We start from the raw sequence: 19,848 nt of genomic DNA, 5'->3' as shown, positions 1-19,848 counted from the left end.
TTGCCATCTGGGAGTTCATGATGAGAGTTCCCCACTGCTATGCCAAGGATTGTTCTCGTTTAGCTGCTCTCGTTTCCATTATGCTGTGGGGTAACAATAAGTAAAATATCTCATTATTAATCGACTGATTCTCATTCTCCATTTATCAAAATATTGCTTTTGCATCAGAAATTGCTTTTATGACTTCCTGCCTTTTTATTAAAAAGAATTAAAAAAAATACACCACCATTTTGTGTGATTTGTCTAATATCTTAACAGTGTAATGAAGTCAAGATTATGTTAAAACCAGAGCATGTTGATTGGCTAATAAATTCTAAAATATACTGAAAACTTACTGAAGTAGTACCTGTATACCACGGCCATGCAATCACTATAGCCCACAATTATGTCAAGACTGCTAAAAAGGAAAACTAGACAAAGGTTTAAAATAATATTTCTAGGACAAGAAATGAAGAACAGACCAAGCCTGTGAGCATGCAGAACAATACCATGCAGCTGCCAGTTACACACATGCATTTTTCATGCTTTGGAAGTCTGGAAAATAAGAGATAGAATATTCAAATTAGTATTTGATTATTTCTGTTTTGATAGGTTTCACAGGCCCTAATAAAAACTAGTCTTAGACTTCCTATTGCTAATCAAGGTCTGTGAACCCAGCTGCTTGTTTAAAAAAAAAATCCAGATAAGAAACAAATGTGTTGGGGCTCCTGAGTGGTGCATCCGGTAAAGGCACTCCAACCAGGGGACTGTGCACAATTGGCCAAGCATTGCTAGGGGAGGATGGGGGTTAACTCGGCTAGGGAGTCCTTAGCTCACCACACACTAGTAATCCCTGAGGCTGGCCGGGCACCTGCAGGCCAGCCTGTAAGCAATTCAGAACTGTGTGGCCCTCTGACATGGTAAGATCCGGATATGGCTGTACAGCAGGCTTGCAGTGTGAAAAAAAGCTGACGCCACTCGTTTCAAAGGACGCGAGTGCTTGTCTTCATTTCTTCATCACTGTGCTTGCAGTGTATATTACATGCAACATGCACACTCCCAGAGAATGTATTTTTCTTTATTGAATGTGCACGCACAATATGCCCAAATGGGTGCAATCTATTGTCCTCAAAGCCATCCGTGTCGTACAAATCCTATTAGATTTGTTTCTACTGCACTGAGGTGGAAGGGAAACAAATATATTGTTTGTTCTTCACCTGGGCAGCAGTAATATCAATATTGCATCTTGGCACAGTTGCCTGGCTTATGCCACAAGTGTCTCCAGATGGTCTTTGGAGCACACTTGTAGTAAAGAAACCCAGTTGGGTACAATATTCTAGAGCACTGATTCCCTATCGGTCTCCTTTTCTGACTATCAGTCCGTTTTTTACAACAACCAGATCAGCCATCGTGTACACACTAAATTTATGTTGCTTCATCACCAATGTTGCAATGTGCCAATGTCGTTCCCACTCTAGCCCAACCCTGAGGGAGACAATTGCCTTTAGTAAAACCATTAATAAAAATAAATTAAACTGATTCTAAGAAACATTGGAGGTTATCTCCAGAAACACCAGCTGTGCTTGTTTCAAATGTGTTTCTCAACTTTATGAACTTCTAAACCACACGTAAAATTAGACACGTACAATTTAGAGATGAATGATAACCCACAAACAGCTGTTTAATGTATTTAAACAGACATGTTAAAATGAACAAACATGAATGGTAAGCTAAAATTTCATTTATTTACACATTAGTGCACTGCTATGTGAAAGAGGCATTCTTAGGTGGCAGTACAAATTAAAGGGAGTGGAATTACTTTTATCCAGATGATTAATTACCTAGGTAGCAGTACAATTGTTTTTATAGTTAAGATGATTCATTATCTACACCGTAAAAAAAAAAAAAAAAAAAAAAAACTGTTGATTTTACAGTAAAAAACTGGTAATATACCGTATAAAAACCAGTATCACAGTACATCATATTACGGTAAGACTTTCATTTGTACAGTAAAAAAATGTTATCTGGTGAGTGTATTACCGTATAAATAATGTTATTACAGTAAAACCATGTAAAAATAGTATCATACTTCATGTTTTTACATACATTAGGGTAATCTTTTTTAGATATATAAAAAACATACATTTACAGTAAATTATCATAAAAACACACAATTAATAATGTTCAGCAAATTAACTCTTAATAAAAAGAGTTTATATGCGTTACCGAGTCGCCGCAGCAGCAGCAAGTTTCAACCAGCAATAATCGCGCCTCAGATAAATTTCATAGGCTACGATACAGCCAGCATTGAACTCAGCAGAGAACAGAGAGACAAATAAAGGGAATAGAAGGCTAGCCCACTCCAAGATCTGACCTACTACAAGATGGTGACCACACAAAATATGAACAAAACACATAAAAGGACATGTAAATTTATATATAATTGTGCAACCTCACATCACATTTAACACACAATAACACAGATAACACTGTTAAAACACTGCTGTTTGCAATCAGCCCTGCAATGGATTCTGGGATTCCAGTTTTAACACAATTAGATGTATTTAACTGTCAACGCTACCCATGTTTTTGTAAAACAAATATGGTCTGTTAAAGCAACGGAAAATATGTCTTTTTACTTATTTAATGTAAAAAACTGTTTTTTTTTTAAAGGAAATGTTCTGTAAAAATAAACATCTTTTCTTCTTTTTATTATGAAGGTAATTTGCTGTTAAATGTAAGGTCAATTGTCATTTTATAAGAGAAGGCAATTTACCTTCACTGTTTACCATAATTTTACCGTTGGATTTACTGACATTTTTTACAGTGTAGCACGTGCACAGCATCATGAAATATCAAATCCTCACAAATGTGTTTAACAAGGCATTTGCTACAAAGTGTACTGTAGTACAGGAGAGTTAGCAGTGGAAGTAGTAACAATACAATACAAGTCAAGGGGGCTTCTCTAACACTCAGCCGTCAGTGTTTCACCCTGAACAGTTATTGAAATGAATGCCAAATACCCACCATCGGCATTCATTTCAATAACTGTTCAGGGTGAACAGGTGGGTATATCACTCCTCAGACACATCTCTAATTAAAAAAGTAATCGATGTATATATCACTGGCATTGCTGAAATAGCCCTTCCATACTTTTCCATTTACTCTTCAATTTCTGCAGTTTATTTGCCTGTTAAATATAGATTTCATGGTACATAAGACCTTGACTGGTGAGGCTTCATCATCCCTCACAGAGCTCATAGAAAATTCACAGCATTGTCGTGGTTTAAAGTAATAGAGTTTGGAGATATATATATAAGTGCTTATCACTCCTGGTTGCTTTTGCTTTAATCCTCTTATCTTGAAAAATATATTTGTTAAAATTGGTGCCGCTTTTGTATAGAATCACAAACAATTGTCATTAATAGTTAATTTCATAACAAATGTCAGTGCGCCTAAATAATTGATGCTTCACAGTTGTATCCAAGTCTGTTTCAATTTTATTCTCACCTTTTCTTGTAAACTTGACATACAGTGGCTCTCAAAAGTATTCATCCCCCTTGGACTTTTCCACATTTTATTGTGTTACAACATGGAATCAAAATGGATTTAATTAGGAGTTTTTGCCATTGATCAACACAAAAAAAGTCCATAATGTCAAAGTGAAAAATAAAATCTACAAATTGTTCTAAATTAATTACAAATATAAAACAGAAAATAATTCATTGCATAAGTATTCACCCCCTTTGCTATGACACACCTAAATAAGCTCTGGTGCAATCAATTGTCTTTAGAAGTCACATTATTAGTTGAATGGAGCCCACCTGTGTGCAAATAACATGTTTCACATGATTTCAGGTTAAATACACCTGTCTCTGGGAAGTCCCACAGCTGGTTAGTACATTTCCTAACAAAAACTACATCATGAAGACGAAGGAACATTCAAAGCAAATCCGGAATAAGGTTTTTCAAAAGCACCAATCAGGGGTAGGATATAAGAACATTTCCAAAACATTGAATATCCCCCGGTGAACAATAAAGTCCATTATTAAGAAATGGAGAGAATATGGTGCAACTGTGAATCTGTCTAGAACAGGTCGTCCTCAAAAACTGAGTATCCGGGTGAGAAGGGCACTAGTAAGGAAAGCCACCAAGAGGCCTATGGCAACTCTAAAGGAGTTACAGTCTTCCACGGCTGAGCTGGGAGACACTGGATATGGCAACAATAGCCTGGGTGCTTCACAAAACTGGCCTTTATGGGAGAGTGGCAAAAAGAAAGTCATTGTTGAAAAAAAATCACATCAAATCTCAGCTAGAGTTTTCCAGAAGGCATGTGGGAGACTTTGAGTAGAAGAAGATTCTATGGTCTGATGAGACCAAAATAGAGCTTTTTGGCCTCAACACTAAGCTCTAGGTTTGGCACAAGCCTAACACCACACATCATCCTGAGAACATAATCCCTGCCGTGAAGCGTGGTGGTGGCAGTATCATGCTATGGGGATGCTTCTCTGCGTCAGGGCCTGGAAAGCTTGTGAAGATAGAGGGCAAAATGGATGCAACAAAGTACAAATAAATCCTGGAGGAAAACCTGCTGAAGTCTGCAAGAGAGCTAGGACTTGGGAGAAGATTCATCTTCCAGCAGGACAATGACCCCAAACATACAGGCAAAGCCACACTGGAGTGGCTTAAAAACAAAAAGGTCGATGTCCTGGAGTGATCCAGTCAAAGCCCGGACCTCAATCCAATTGAGAATATGTGGAAAGAGTTGAAAATTGCTATTCACCAAAGGTCCCCATCCAACTTGATGGAGCTTGAGCAATTTTGCAAAGAAGAATGGGCAAAAAATGAATATTTATTGAATTGAATACTTATGCAATCAATTAGAATCTGTTTTGTATTTGTAATTAATTTAGAACAATTTGTAGATTTTGTTTTTCACTTTGACATTATTGACTTTTTTTTGTGTTGATCAGTGGCAAAAACTCCTAATTAAATCCATTTTGATTCCATGTTGTAACACAATAAAATGTAGAAAAGTCCAAGGGGGTGAATATTTTTGAGAGCCATTGTACTATATATGCTTGCATTACTGTTTTATGCATTCTTTCTAGTGTAGAACACATTGTTAAGGATACACCTTTCTTACATTTGTTAAGCATTTTAATATACATATTGGGTGGGGTTAGGGTTAGGGGTGTGTGTGTGTGTGTGTGTGTGTGTGTGTGTGTGTGTGTGTGTGTATACAATATATAGGAACACAGTGCATTTGTCAACATATTTTTTTTCCGGGATTTAAAATAGTAAAATCTGGGGAAAAAATGTAAATACAATAAATAAATAAATAAAATAGGGGCTATCTTCACAAAGCTTTAACTAATGAATTAATTCAAAGTCTGATTTTATGAATAAAATCAAGTTTGATGTTTTTGAATCTGTTATGGACTCTCTGTGGTTCCATTAATAACAGTAGAGACCAGTTTCGTAAATAGCAAACATTATTATTTTATTAATTTTTAAACAAATCAGGAATCAGAGCATTGGAAATAAAGCCCTATGTTACTATCCTTTAGCTTGAAATGTATTGAGGCAAAAAAAAAAAAAAAAAAAAAAAAAAAAATATTCATGTTCTTATATATTCTTTAGTGTACCTTACAAAAAAAAAAAAAAAATCAATCAGCACATACATAGGCAACCCTGTTTCCAGGCTTTGTGCTGTGAGATATTGCTCAGATTTAATACAGTTCTGTAATGTTTTTTCTTCTAATTTAAAAAGAAATAATTTTTGACTATCATGAAAAATGTTTGTCCCAGCACTCATCTACTGCAGTAAGGTATTACTTTTACCTTTTTGTAACCAATATACAAGTACTAATCTAAAATATCTTGTAATGCCTGTCTGGATGCTTAACAGAGACAGGGCAAGTGTGAAGTGCTTCCTTAGTGCTGAACGACATCCTGTACTCTAGGTAGTTTACATGCACACTGTAGGATCAAATCCAAGAGTCGAGTTCAGCATTGGGGAAGCAAATTGCAGCTGGGAGGTAGTCCTCTTTGTCTATTGCAAAGGGATTTTTCTAGCAGGTTTGTATACTTGTCCTGCCACACTAGGGCAACACTTAATATCTGAGTAGCTTTAATGCTGTACCTTGCATTTTTCTGTTGCCATTTTTACATATCCAAAGAACGGCTTATCCAGATAAGATGAAACGTTGCGCGGTCGTGTGGAACGTTATTGGGAATATCGGAATGTAGATGTTTATGGAGGAATCGATCCATTTGTCTGTATGTTTTAAGTGTACATTATTAAATGTCTACAGAGGGTGCAGGTCACGGTGATCTACTTTTTCATATTGATATCTCTAATTGTGAATCACCAAAATGTTTGTTTTATGTGTTAACTTGTTATATTTGTATAATGTTAGAGCTGTGATCCTTTAAAAAAAAAAAAACCTTTAACCAATACTTACAAAGACAAACAGTAAAACAGTGATATGACTGAAAAGCAGGCACAGTGGTTTGTACAGAAAGTCTGTTTTTGAATCCCAGCTCAGTGAATAGCTTACAGTTTGACCCTGGCTATGCAGTTAACCTACTTGTATCGAAGTTTCCTCAGCCGTAAAATTGGTTACAATAAGAGTTCACTGCAAATGAGATGTGGATATCATAAACAAACAATAAAGTCAAGAAGCACCTTGCAAGAGCCCTTGCAAATCACAGTGTTCTAGTTTTAGGGAGCAGATGAAACAGAAATGAAATTAACAATTTCTTAAGTTTATCAGTTTTTGATGAAAGCAGATGATGGTAATCTATTACGCATGGGTACTTGTGTAATACAGTGAATGGTACCCACAATTTGTCCTCGTACCACATGGTCATAGCATTCAGCCTGATGCATTCTGTATCATTACCTTTGAATCCTGACGGGTACTGTGTTGTGATATTTGTTTTATTTATTCATTTTTTGTATTACTATTGCCTGAATTCACAAAGGCTTTATTACACAGCAAGTATATATTGACAAATGCTTTGAGAATCATAGAGAAATTAAACTCAAAATGAAAAACTGACAAGTGAATAACATCTTCTACTGGTTCACTGCTGTTAAATAGCCTAATTAGTAACCCTGAAATGCCCCTCCAACTGGTTGACTTGCCATGGCTGTGAAGGGGGATAACTAATCATTTAGTGGAATTGGAAGTTGTGAACCTTCCTGATACAGTATTTATATTGGAAATGTTACTTGTCCCCATCACTTTAATTCCTCCTATCAGACCTATGGCTATTAATATACAGTAGAGAAGGTAATGTTAAGTACTCTACTGGGACTTTACTGAATATGACATTTGTGGCAGTTCTTGCTTGTAAGCAGCTATGCACACAGTCTGCATTTACAATAAGCCATTGATAGTGATTAAAGCTGCTTCAAGTAGCTTTTGATATGCCCTGGAAAAGCATTCATCTTTTGGGTTTCTGCCCTCTCCCTGAAGAGCCATGATCACAGCAGTGCTCAAGGACAGTGGAGGACTTCAGGGCAGCAGCAAGGCAGGTATACCAGATGGAAAGTTCAGGCCTGCTTGTATCACAGAAATGTCAGAACTGTAAAAAAGGTTTTATAAACCATCAATCATACCTAGCCGCCGCTCCAGAAATAGTCAGGAGGCTATGGAAATTAGACCTCTCTGGTGAACTGTGGAGGTAATTACTGCTGGTTGGCTTAGGTGACTTCCTTCTTATGCATTTGGAGGACTTGCAAAGCCATTTTTAAAGTTACGTCATGCTGAGCTTAAGGAATGCAGGTGTTCGTTGGGGCAGCGGAGACTAGTGGGACTGTCACAAAAACTCTTTCATTACCTGAAAAACCATGCTCAGCATAAAGGTACTAACTGTACGCTGTATTTAAGTGCCATATACAGGGAGTTCATACCAGATTGTCAGTGATGACAAGCTATTGTAACACACACCCCTGTAGAATAATAGGGAACACATTGTTATGTAATTGGACTAATGTTTTATGTTTCACTCACATTTATTTTATAGTGATGCACAATGAAAACGCAACAGTCTTACATCGGTAGCTCATTGGGACATACATGTTATTTACATTTTAAATAGTGAGCACATAGGTTTGTTGATTGTTTTAGTAGTATTCTTCTTTGGGATAACAACATACTGAGCTCAAGTCATGTGATTTCATAAAAACGCCTGGTGCTCAGTGTTTGGTATTTGGGTTGAGTTAAAATTGCCTAAATGAGTTGATTAAGAATCTGTATAAATAGCCATTCGAAAAGACATAATTTTAGTTAACACAAGAACAGCGAAAGATACTGCCACGCCCCGCTTGAATAATGAAGATCGCCTGGTTGCTATCGGCATGATTGAAGGTGGCCAGTCTGTGAGAGAAGTTGCCCGGAGAATGAGAGATGCTCTGCTTCAACAATCAGCAGAGAGAGAGAGAGAGAGAGAGAGAGAGAGAGAGAGAGAGAGAGAGAGAGAGAGAGAGAGAGAGAGAGAGAGAGAGATTGAGTAAATATGGACTGTAGAGGAGGCATATGGTGGGAAACTACGGCCGCATGCTGAGGGCATTGTCCCCTAGAGGTAACCATAATTCTTCTCGAGCAGCCCTTGTTGAACGTCGGATTTATTTATATCGTAGAGTTGGATTTGTTTGAATTGTAAAAAAACAAAAAAAAAATCTATTGACTGTAAGCAGTGTCACAGGGGTAATAATTGGATCTATTTTGGTCATGTGATGAGGTTTTAAACAATCACATGCCAGAATTTCTAAGGACTGATTCATATGTATTTGACTTTGGGATGCTGATACAGTATATCAGCTTGTAATAGTATTGTGTGCTTTACCTGATAATGTGGAAATTTCTTTAGGATGTACATTTTTATCTTTTTTAAACTCCTTTAACAGCCAGAAGACAGTTAAAGGTTTACTGTCCCAAAACCCAATTTAGTTTTTATCAGAACATAACAATTAAAGGTAAGGCCATATGAGTACTGGTATTAGGGGAGAGTGTTCCTTGAAGCTGAGTGGGTGTAATGATGAATTTGAATAATATTTCACTTTAGGTGTCTCCAACTACTATAGCTGTCAATAGTTTCTCTGTTTCAGAAAGTCATGAGGCAGCAACCTATCAACTCTATTGGCTGTGCTTTTTCTATGTATGATACAGTATGTCATCTAAGGGAAGCATCTCTTGCTGGACAGTAAAGTTGACGCAGATCCCGTGTATCTATGACAGACCAGCTCAGCACTGCCACTCACTCAACGAGATCAATGAGATGTCTCTTATTACCAGGAAAGTGCTACTCACTGACATTACATGTATAGCTTTGTCTCGTCTCCTAACTGTACCTGTCCCAGTGTAAATCTACTGCAATTCCCAGTGTGTGTGTCTGGCCTTGACACAGATGTGCTTCAGTGGAGTTTTCACTCTTAATTGGAATGCTGGCCTGACAGCCATGGGCATGTCACATCCACATTCTTTACATCCTGAATCATGTGCTGGAGGCAATCCATGTGTTCACCCTCTCCCTGAGGTTATAAGTTATTAATAGAGCTGTTAATTATGAGATCTGCCCTACATCCCTCGGCCCACTCTGGCTCCATGTACAGTGTAATTATATAGGCAACACTTCTCAATCAATTTTAAGAGGTTTTCCATTCAAATTAAAGTTGTACAATAAAAAAAAGATTTCCTGCACTATGATTGTCTGGTACTTTTGTCCATGGTATAGGTTTCACCCATTCACCATTAGCATCAATGCTTTCATTAATGCCTGGTAATGATCTGTGTGTTGAGAATTGCTGTATCTGTGACACAATCTGTGACAATTCTAACCTTTTGTGGCATCACCTACTTTGATTAACTGGAAACACATGCATTATGTTTGTCCTTTGCTCATATCATATTGTATCGATTATTAACCATATATAGTTTATACTGACATTGGGGAAGGGGGCATTGTATTTATAATTGCCCCAAGATTAATGCAGGGTTGGCCTCTCCAATTTCCAGAGTCCTCATTTAATTTATTAACCACATAAAATGCAGATAGCATTCTATCATTCATTCCAATGGTTTCTAGTCTCAAGGGGAGCATACTGTTGATTTATGTTCCTCTTGGTACCATATTTAATGTCACCTATCCCAGTGTAGTGTTATAAGTTTTTTTATTCACCAGAAGTGATTAATTGCAAAAATGACGAACCTTGTATCTGTAGTTTGTTGTAAACATCTAGATTATTAAGCATTCCTGTGAGGGAGCTTATTTGTAAATCCTCTGCTGCTCAACTATTTAATATCTCATAAAATGAATTCAGATTCCTTTCATTTTGACATATGACCTACTTTAATATGGCTGCCATACTGTAATCATGCGACTTATTGTTGTCCAGGAGATAACATTTTTATCACATTCATATATTGGCATCGAACAGTCATTAGAGATCTTGGATGCAGACATTTTGTTCAATGAAATATTTCAATTGTTCTGATAATATCTTTCACAACATATCAGGGATGGAAATAAGATGCCCATTGCATAGCAGTGTGAACACTTCATGATTTTACTATGAGTTTAATAAGACACACCTGAGCTTCTTACCTATACACTGTGTCTAATCAAGCTTGGGTGAAAGTCTGATGCATTAGGAGTCTTCCATTCATGCATGTGTAAACCATTTCTGAATTTAAAATACATTGTTTGTACTGTTCATATAGCAGAAATAAAAACAACCCTTTGCCAAGTAATGATTTCATTTCCAGTTAAATTGAATAATGTATTTCCATGCCACAGGGAAAGAAATGCTGTGTTTATTAAAAATAACAAAGGTGGTTCAGCCCCATTATTTATGTACACAGAAATCCAATTAACCTTCTGGATGTGAAAAACCATGTGTCCTGAGTAACCTTCCCTTAGTTAGAAAGATTGGCATCATTAGGTCTGAAGCATGGAGAGAACCTTGTTTACTACAAAAGCTCCTGCCGTGGAAGAAGCAGAACTAGATTAATTTAGGAAGGAGAGGAACAGAGTTGTTTAGTGTGTAATGTTTCAAAATAACCCCCTGGCTTGACAAGAACCCTGTTGTATTAGCTTATTTTTGGTTCAACAAGTTCTGGGTCTGATAAATAAATGCAAAAAAACTGGGGGACCAACATTTTTTTGTCCATTTGATCCCACATGGACCCTTTCTTCCTATATACCTTGGTATTCCTTAATAAATACAATAACAGCAAAACCTGTAGGCTTTTTTGTATTTCTTTATTGCACCATGAGTTCCACTACTAGCATTCTACACCGGTTAGATACGCCACAGTGTTTGAATATACAGTATCCCAAGCCAACTGACTTTGATATTCCATATATATGTACAGTGTATGCAAGCTATTTGCATTTAGTGGAAAGCAGAAACATTTCTCTATCTCACTTGCCCAAGGTCAGCAAAGAATAGTAAAACTAGCAATATGATGTACTGTCTACATGGCAAAAGAGAATTTACAAGAGAGCAATGTAAATAATTTTATACTGATCCACGATTCCAAATTAGTTTATGAAGGCTCCGGTAGTACTTGGTTTATCAGAGAGGTAAATATCTTGACCTAAACTTTCAGATCTAGCTGATAAATAATAAAGAATACTGTAGAGACAGGAATCTTTAAACCCCAGAGATTACCAGCTGCACATATCTGAATTTTTAGAGTGAGTACTAATACACAATGTCTTTGCAAAAGGAAATGTGCCTGCAGGTCATGTCATTTGTGAACTATTCAGTGACGCATGTCATTCAGGGACATGAAAGAAACATAAGGGCTCATTGTCTGGATCAATAAAGTTTTTTTAGGATTTCTACACTGTTGGGTAATTATTTTAAAACTGCAGAATGGTTTGGATTATTTTTGGTGTACAAAGGCCTATAGGGACAAAGATTTAACAGCTTTTCAAGAAAACTTAACAGTTTAGCATTTCAATCAGAAATGGCTGTATTCGAACAAAGAAACAGAGACCATATAAATGTTTACAACAATGAAACACAATATAGAGACTGCCCCCAGTCAGTTCTGATTTGCATTGTATCATTGAGGATACAGTAGCAAAACAACCAAATCAATGGATTCCCAAAATATTGCTGCTGCTTTGGCTGTCTCATTGGTTTTTGCAATGCCCTTACACAATATGCAGTATGCGCAGTGTAGCTATGTGTGTGTGTCACCTGTGTTCAAATGAACACACCTTTAGTATGAGGAAAGTATTTATTTACTATGGTAAGGAACTAACAAATGCATTGCAAACTATAGCGCTAAGTGGATATTGCTTTGGGCGATTGCTGTTTTTGTATTCCACACAGCATTGGCTTCAAATTAGCGCTCTGACTGTTAATAAAAACAACCACACATATAAATAATGTAATTAAACCATTACAGCAGAGACTAAGTGAAATATCTTGTATCTATCTAATGATACACTTCTAGTATTTCTAGTCTGGTGTTTATGATATGAGCCATTGAACTACCCAGTCCTGCTGTCTGCTACAGTTGATGTAAAATACATATAAAAAATCAGTAACTGAACTGACCTCAACATTATGAAGTTGAATAGAAATTTGGAATCAAACTCGGCTCGAAAGAATACTTCAGTGTGGTAAAATAATAATTTTTTTTTTAACGTAATGGGCAGTGTTGTGTGATACACTGCTGTTACAGATTCTGTCCAGTCCCATCAGTGAGATGACATGATCCTTGCTGTCTTGCATTGTGGTTTAGACTCTCGCTCACAGTGTCGTGGGTCACTGGTTCACTCTCAGCCTCTGCCCTGTTACATGGGGAAGATGTAAATTAGCCAGTGTTGTATAGTAACTTTCTTGATGAACTCAAACAGCCCCCCCCCCCAAAAAGAAGATGACTTAAACTGAATTTACAGCCACTGTACTTTTAGACAGAGACACAAAGATGATGATGTATTTCTTTAGATACTGCAGAGTCCTGTGAATGTTACAGCTCAATGACCTTCAGGAACAGAGGTTTATGGAGTTCTAATCTCATTGGATCCAGTCTGGTTGAGACTAGAGTTTATCTGGTGGAGCAAGTTGCAATGGATTTCATGTCCTGGATTGTGCAATACAATATGAGACAACTTTCCCTGTGATTTAAGTTTTATAGCAACAACTGCATTTAATGATACGAAAACAGATATCCAGGCTTATTCCAATAAAAAAAATATGTTTCTTAATATTTCTTACTTTGCCGGGGGGAAAAAAGCCATCATGAACTAAAAGTGGATGCTGCTATAACATTTTTAGTATTATGGAGACCTACTAATATAGTTAAATTTACAGGCGAATTAGGTCACTAGAAAGGTATCTCGTTACCAGTGGCTGGAAATAGTCTGCTAAAAATAAAAGCTCTAAATCAACTTAAAAATAAAATGACTTTCCAAAATCTGGGGCTTGGTGCACAGTAATTAGAAATCGTTGAAATGTGACATAGACTCCTATCGGGGATTAAATAATGCCAGTGCTGTATCAAACTTTAGGCAGAACTGAAGAAAGATTTATGTGTAATATATAGATGATACTGGCAGGAGCTGTTTGCGCATCCAGGTGTGCAGAATTTAAAGACAGGAACTAATTTGCTTACGCTGTCAGATTTGTATTAACTGAAACCAGTTTATATTTTTTTTTTATTAGATTCCTTTAATCACCCAGCATACTGTCGGTTCTGTGTCTCACGTCCATTGATTATACATTACAGCTTGTAGGTTCCTCTTTGGTAAGAAGGAAATAAGTTTTCTTACATTTTTTGTGTAAACTCTTATATACAATCTGATAGAATTCCACACCACATCCTGCTGTGTTTCCTGCATGTCACAATGTGCTGTGTATGTACGTATAACATCAAGCTAGTCTGGAAATGCGATGAGACCTCAGGTGTGCTTTTCACTTTTAAAACATATAATCCTGGATTGGGAAAATCCTAGAACAGAAAATTGTATGTTTATAATTACCTCAAAGCTTTAGGTTGAAAAGTGTTAATTTGATATGATGAAAGTTATTTCCTCTGTAACTATAGGTACTAATAAAGTGCACTTCTTCTTATTTAAATATTTGATATAAAAATAACCAGTTTATTCAGCTTTCTTTGAACACTGATGTGGGTTTCATTAAACAATGAAACAGTACCAGCTATTATATGCATAGGAACATTTTTTTTTTACTTCCGTTAAAAGCCAAAATTACACATTTTATTATTCCTGTATTCTCTCTCACACTTATGTACTGAAAGAGATGTGTTTATTACGTAGCTCTTTGCTTAACAATTGTACGCAGTTAGCAAAAATATGTAAGAATGCAGTGGTGTAGTCTTAAATCAGAATGCCACTAAATATAGATTTTCTTAAACAAGAATTTTTATACACATTCACATTGTATTTGTATACTGAGCCTATAGTAACACATATACCAGGTCAGTGGTACTCAACTCTGGACCTCAAGATCAATTCCAGTCCTGGTCTTTATTCCAAGCAGGTCCTAAATTAGTTCATGGCATCTTATCAGCTTCTATTAACTACATTAGAACATGCTTGGAGTTAAAACTTGGACTGGATTGGAGAGGCTTTGTGAGTTAAGGCTTTTAAACAGAATTGAAAAAAGCCAACTTTATGAATTTAGAAATAAATGTCATCAAGTTGGATTATTTTTTTCTTTCTTTTTTTTTACTTTAAAGTCATGGTTATCTACTTTTTGTGAATATGCTGCAAATGTTTTTATTTTTATTAAACAAAAAAACATTGGGGGTGGTTAATTTGATTACAATTCATTCAATTACAAGTTCTTTGTATATAATACAGTAGCATACATACAACTTCTTTTCAATAAGAATAATCCACATTTTATGAAAATATTTCAAAATCAGTTTGTGATACAACTAAGGCTGGAAGGCAGTTAATTAAAACTATTGGGGAGCATCACATGTTCTTTGACTACGTGATTAAGTAACATGGACTGTTTTCCACCCAGTGAACATATCATTTTGCTGTTGCAACCAGATCTTTCTCTCCCTGATCTCTCGCCTATGACCGGCATTGTATTATTAACTTGATGTACGACGGTACTTAAACAGGATAATTGTTCAATCTGCAGGGTTGTAACTTTATGACTTCTTCGAAGCCAGTGTATCTCAGGAGAAGGTCAAAATCATAGATGCGTCTTTATAGAGCATGCCTTTGTCAGTGGGGCTGAGGGGTTGAGGCCTATGTGGCTGCTACATGGTGAAAAATACTTGAAAGAGGAGAACAAAATTGATATGGTGCAGAGAGCAGTGCCAAAAAGAGGCCATAACAATTGAAACTATAACCTACAAGGGAGTAGTCATCCAGGAGAGGCTTGGGCCGGCTGTACTGTATGTGGGGAAGCTCGCACTGCCACAGCTTGATCTCTTACTGCTGTGTGGAGACCACAGACTGCAGTGCTGCCAGCGCTGTCATGGTTACCAGAATTCATAACAAACATCACTAACAGTAATAATACTTTTTAATATATATATATATATATATATATATATATATATATATATATATATATATATATATATATATATATATATATATATAAACTGTGAGCATGAACAAAAGCAAAATGGTTATATGTACATTCTTTAACTTAAAATGTTTAAATTGTACTGTAGGTGAGAATATTCATTCAGTATTGCCCAATTAATAAATGTGCAGGTTAAAATCTAAGGACTTCTGCCACTTAACCCTTTGGAGTAATTCAATAGGTACTGTACACACTAATCTTTGTCTACCCCCATACAGTATGCATGATCATTCATTAAGGTTCTATTAACTGGCTTTGTGTTTACTCATAATAAGTCAAAATATAGTTAATTTAGTTTTGTTGGCTGTACCATAGTAGGCTATGTATTGTTATTCGCCAGTGTTAACTTTATGAAGAATATATAAAAGCTAAATATACTGCTTCGTTTTTATGTAACAGTGTAATGCACTTCAATAGAACCCCTGCCCTTAAATGGCTGGTAATTAGCATTCCAACATAAATCTGTTCTTAATGTCATTATCCCGTGAATTAGATGATTCAATTTGAGGTGGTTAGCTGCTATCTCTGAATGTTTACAGCTGTGTTTGTTAACAGGTTTGAAATTAGATTTGCTGCGAATTGCAGGCCCTGTCATTAGCAGTCACCTATAAGCTAATAGCCTGCTTTTTAAATGTTTTTTTTTTTTACCTCCAAGATTCCTGAAGACTGTGGCTGCCTTATGACTGTAAGACAGAAAGTGTCACTTTATATTGCATTCTTTGACAGAAATTCTTCTGGCATGGTTTTGGTTTTTTGGTTAATGTAAGTAATTACCTACTATTCCCAATGTTATGCACAGTTAGTGTCACAGTTGACATTTCAACTGTAATTGGGGGGCAAGCAGAACTAGGTTAAAGGTCATCTCCTAACATGTGGTATCATCTTTAATGAGCAGCTGGGAAATGTAAAATACATTTTACTGTATACAGTATGAAGGCTGGCTTCAGGCAGTTATTAGTGGTTCACAAAATGTCATGTTAAAGTTTATATATATTAAATATATACCATATACATGGTATATACTGTATATACCGTATTACTTCAATTTCAAGCAGTGATTATACAAGGGCGGCCTTTATTAATAATACTATGCTTTACAAACGTTGCAAATTTTATTACTTGATTTAAGGCAGTGTTCATTGCAAGGCCCGCAGGCCTCTGGCAGACCCTGGGGGACTTTAGTGTGGCCCCGACAATACACAAATGTGAAAAATGCGGTGTGGCAGCCCTCACACTGATGTCTTATCAGCAAAAGTGGCCCCACTCTGAAAATTAATGAAGAACACTGATTTAAGGCATTTTAGAAGCGACGCTGTGGGCGACTCCTGTGTGTTTTGGGGCTTGTATACAGTACATTTACTGACAGTTAACAAGAGCCTATTAGGTGGGAGTTGGGAGGGCAGGGGAGTACTGTACCTGCAAATCAAGAGTGTGTTTTGGGTGCTATAGGGTGGGACAAGAAGAGGAGAGAGAACGGTAGTTGAGTGTGATGCAGTTGTTTTTCTTAACAAAAATTATTACCTCTGAATATCGGTTTGATTTCTGTTAAAACTAAAATTTATTTTACTTGGCTATTTTTTTCTCACTGTAATTTACCTGCTTGTTTGTAATTTCTCTGTAAGAGAAACCAAAACTAAATCTTCTCATAGATAGTAAGCACATTTTTTTTATATATATATATATATATATATATATATATATATATATATATATATATATATATATATATATATATTATATATAATTGTACAGGACTGAGTAAAATTCCAATTGAATAAAAAACAAAACTACTAAACCCCCTACAAGAAGATATCTTCGGCCAGCTTTCGGATATCGCTTAGTGACAGGCAAAGCTCTTAGTTCCTCTGAGTTTAAGTTTTCACCATCCAAGCTGAGGACGAGGTAAACAGACATCCCTTATTTTATCCCCTGCTGTGCTGGCTGACGTTAAGGACTGCTGTGCTGTTAGTAGTTCATCTTGGGTTGTCTGTTGGGACTGTATCATAAAATAAAATGTGCTTACTAAGGTGTGTGTACATTAGTTTGTATTACATGGTGGATTGAGGCAACAGTCTCTTCTGTGGCGTCATATGTACACAGTCAGAGTTGAGTTTTTATTTATTTTTGGAGCATGGGTATTTTTTGAGAGTGGAGTTTATTTGAGGGCAGCGTTAATTCGAAGTAATACGATATATATATATATATATATATATATATATATATATATATATATATATATATATATATATATATATATATATATATGTATATATATTATTTGGCGGTAACTTGTTTTAGGTTCACAAGCACCATAAAACAATGTGTATTAGTCGATTCTAAAGGTGACAGTTTTCTATTATATAGCCACTCAGGTTCCTAAAAAGTTTTTTTTTCCACTGAAATGTCTGCATAGAGAAAAACCTCGGTGCATGCAGAAAGCAAATGGAGCTGGGTAATTTATCAACCCAGGAAAATATACATTTGATGATTTTTTCTGCATTGGAGGATGTGATTGAAATAGCTGTTCAAGTATGGAGAATGGTACAGTGACAAATTATTTTCACTGCTGGTCATCAATTTCGTTTTTTCACCACTGTATGTTCTCCTTTTCTTACTTGATATGTAACCTAATGAACAGTAATTGAACACAAGAAAAGAAGAGCTTGTGAGCAGCTATATTCTCTTTAAGTATATTGTACCTCTCAGTATGTCCTTATGGATAGCTACTTGCTTGGGTTGCACTGGCAATTCTATTTGATATATTGAACTTTTTCAACAAACATCATAGATGCATTGTTCAGAGGCAAGACATACACTTGGCTTCAAATTACTTAGCAGGTATCAATTCAGGTGAGGACATTTTTGTAAAACTCCCTCTGGAAATGACCTATTAACTAAAGGCAGAATATGATGCTTTAATGGAAGGTCATATCCAGGACAATAGGAAACATTTGGGAATTTGGAGTACAAAGATAGAATAAAGTTAACTGTATAAAATAATTATTTAATACAAAGAAAACCAAGCTTGATGGGGTAAGCATGTTTATGTCCTTTTTGAATCGGACCTTCATTTTATTAAACTACCAACATCAAACCAACAGAGCCACTGTGTTGATACGGTTACATGAGCCATTTCTGCTGTCTTTACTGCTTTTACTTACATTAGTCCTATAGGTCACTTAGACATATTAGAATAAAAGCAAGCATGAGTAGAGATAAGGAGAAATGAAACTGAAAGATGTAATGGCCCCTACACACAGGACTTTAAAAAAGTCTCCATTTTATTAAAAAATACTGTATGATGGTAATACTTGGTTCATAAGCTTTGTACAAATAGATTTACCACTGCACTGTAATGATAGGGCAGGGTTTATTTAATTAAATACACTTATAAACAGTTCAGTGACAAGAACTTCAGCTAATTGCATTCTTTTCTGTTTTCCCTTTACTCTTTAAATCATAATTGACTTAATACTGGATGTTCCTTTAACCTTTCTGTAAATAACTTTTATAGAATATTTTCAACACAGCTTAACATTCACACGCAAGCACTCACCTCTCATTTAATAAAATATGCAATGCTATAAAAACAAAAGAAAAGTAATTTGTTACAGACTAATCTAACTAAATTAACCTTTGTTGGGTGAGTCCTTATTTCTGAAGCACAGTGGTTAATACCTAAGAAGACCTGGTGTGTAATTTGCCTGCTCCTTTTAAACCAGACCCATTAGCAGCTCTGTCAGAAGAGTTGCTGCAGCCACCCTCTCTTGGAGGTCAATAATGTGACAGTCTGAATGTTCCCAAAGCTATTTGTTATGTAGCAGCTGAGCCACCTGTGAGACAGTTTGGTGTCAAATTAGTCTACTTTTAGTTTTTCTGTGCCCATGACAATAATAACTCTATTCATAAAACAAGTATGTTTTCCATGCAGTAATTTTGATTAAAATTCATGTTTAGAATAAGTTTGTATCGAGCACCATTAAGACAAAATGTTTGTTTCAAACTGAACTCATTAATGCTACAACTAATGGCATAATAAACTCTAGAAATGAAAGAATTCTACAGAATTAAACTGTGTATGCTGAAAAAACGCGTAGAAATGTGTTTGTTGAAAGCTGTTTATGTACATATAAATACTCTGCATGTCCACACTAGCTAAAAAACAAACACATGTGATTACCTTACATTTAATTCATACCATTTTTAGATCATGCTCATGATAACCTTGCATTAAATATGTAGTTTGTACAGTATAGTGTATAAAA

At 35.9% G+C, this 19,848-nt stretch overlaps 1 non-coding gene across 1 annotated transcript; it reads right to left on the bottom strand.

Annotated features, from left to right (window-relative positions):
* Positions 1 to 2,149: 2,149 nt before the first annotated feature.
* On the bottom strand, positions 2,150 to 2,293 carry LOC121327439. Its single transcript, XR_005951557.1, has one exon. It is a non-coding gene; the product is annotated as a U4 spliceosomal RNA (small nuclear RNA).
* Positions 2,294 to 19,848: the final 17,555 nt, after the last annotated feature.

The sequence above is a fragment of the Polyodon spathula genome, chromosome 14 (assembly GCF_017654505.1).
Source record: "Polyodon spathula isolate WHYD16114869_AA chromosome 14, ASM1765450v1, whole genome shotgun sequence".
Taxonomy (NCBI): domain Eukaryota; kingdom Metazoa; phylum Chordata; class Actinopteri; order Acipenseriformes; family Polyodontidae; genus Polyodon; species Polyodon spathula.
The sequence above is the reverse complement of the archived record's forward strand: the minus strand, read 5'-3'. Positions and strand labels throughout refer to the sequence as shown.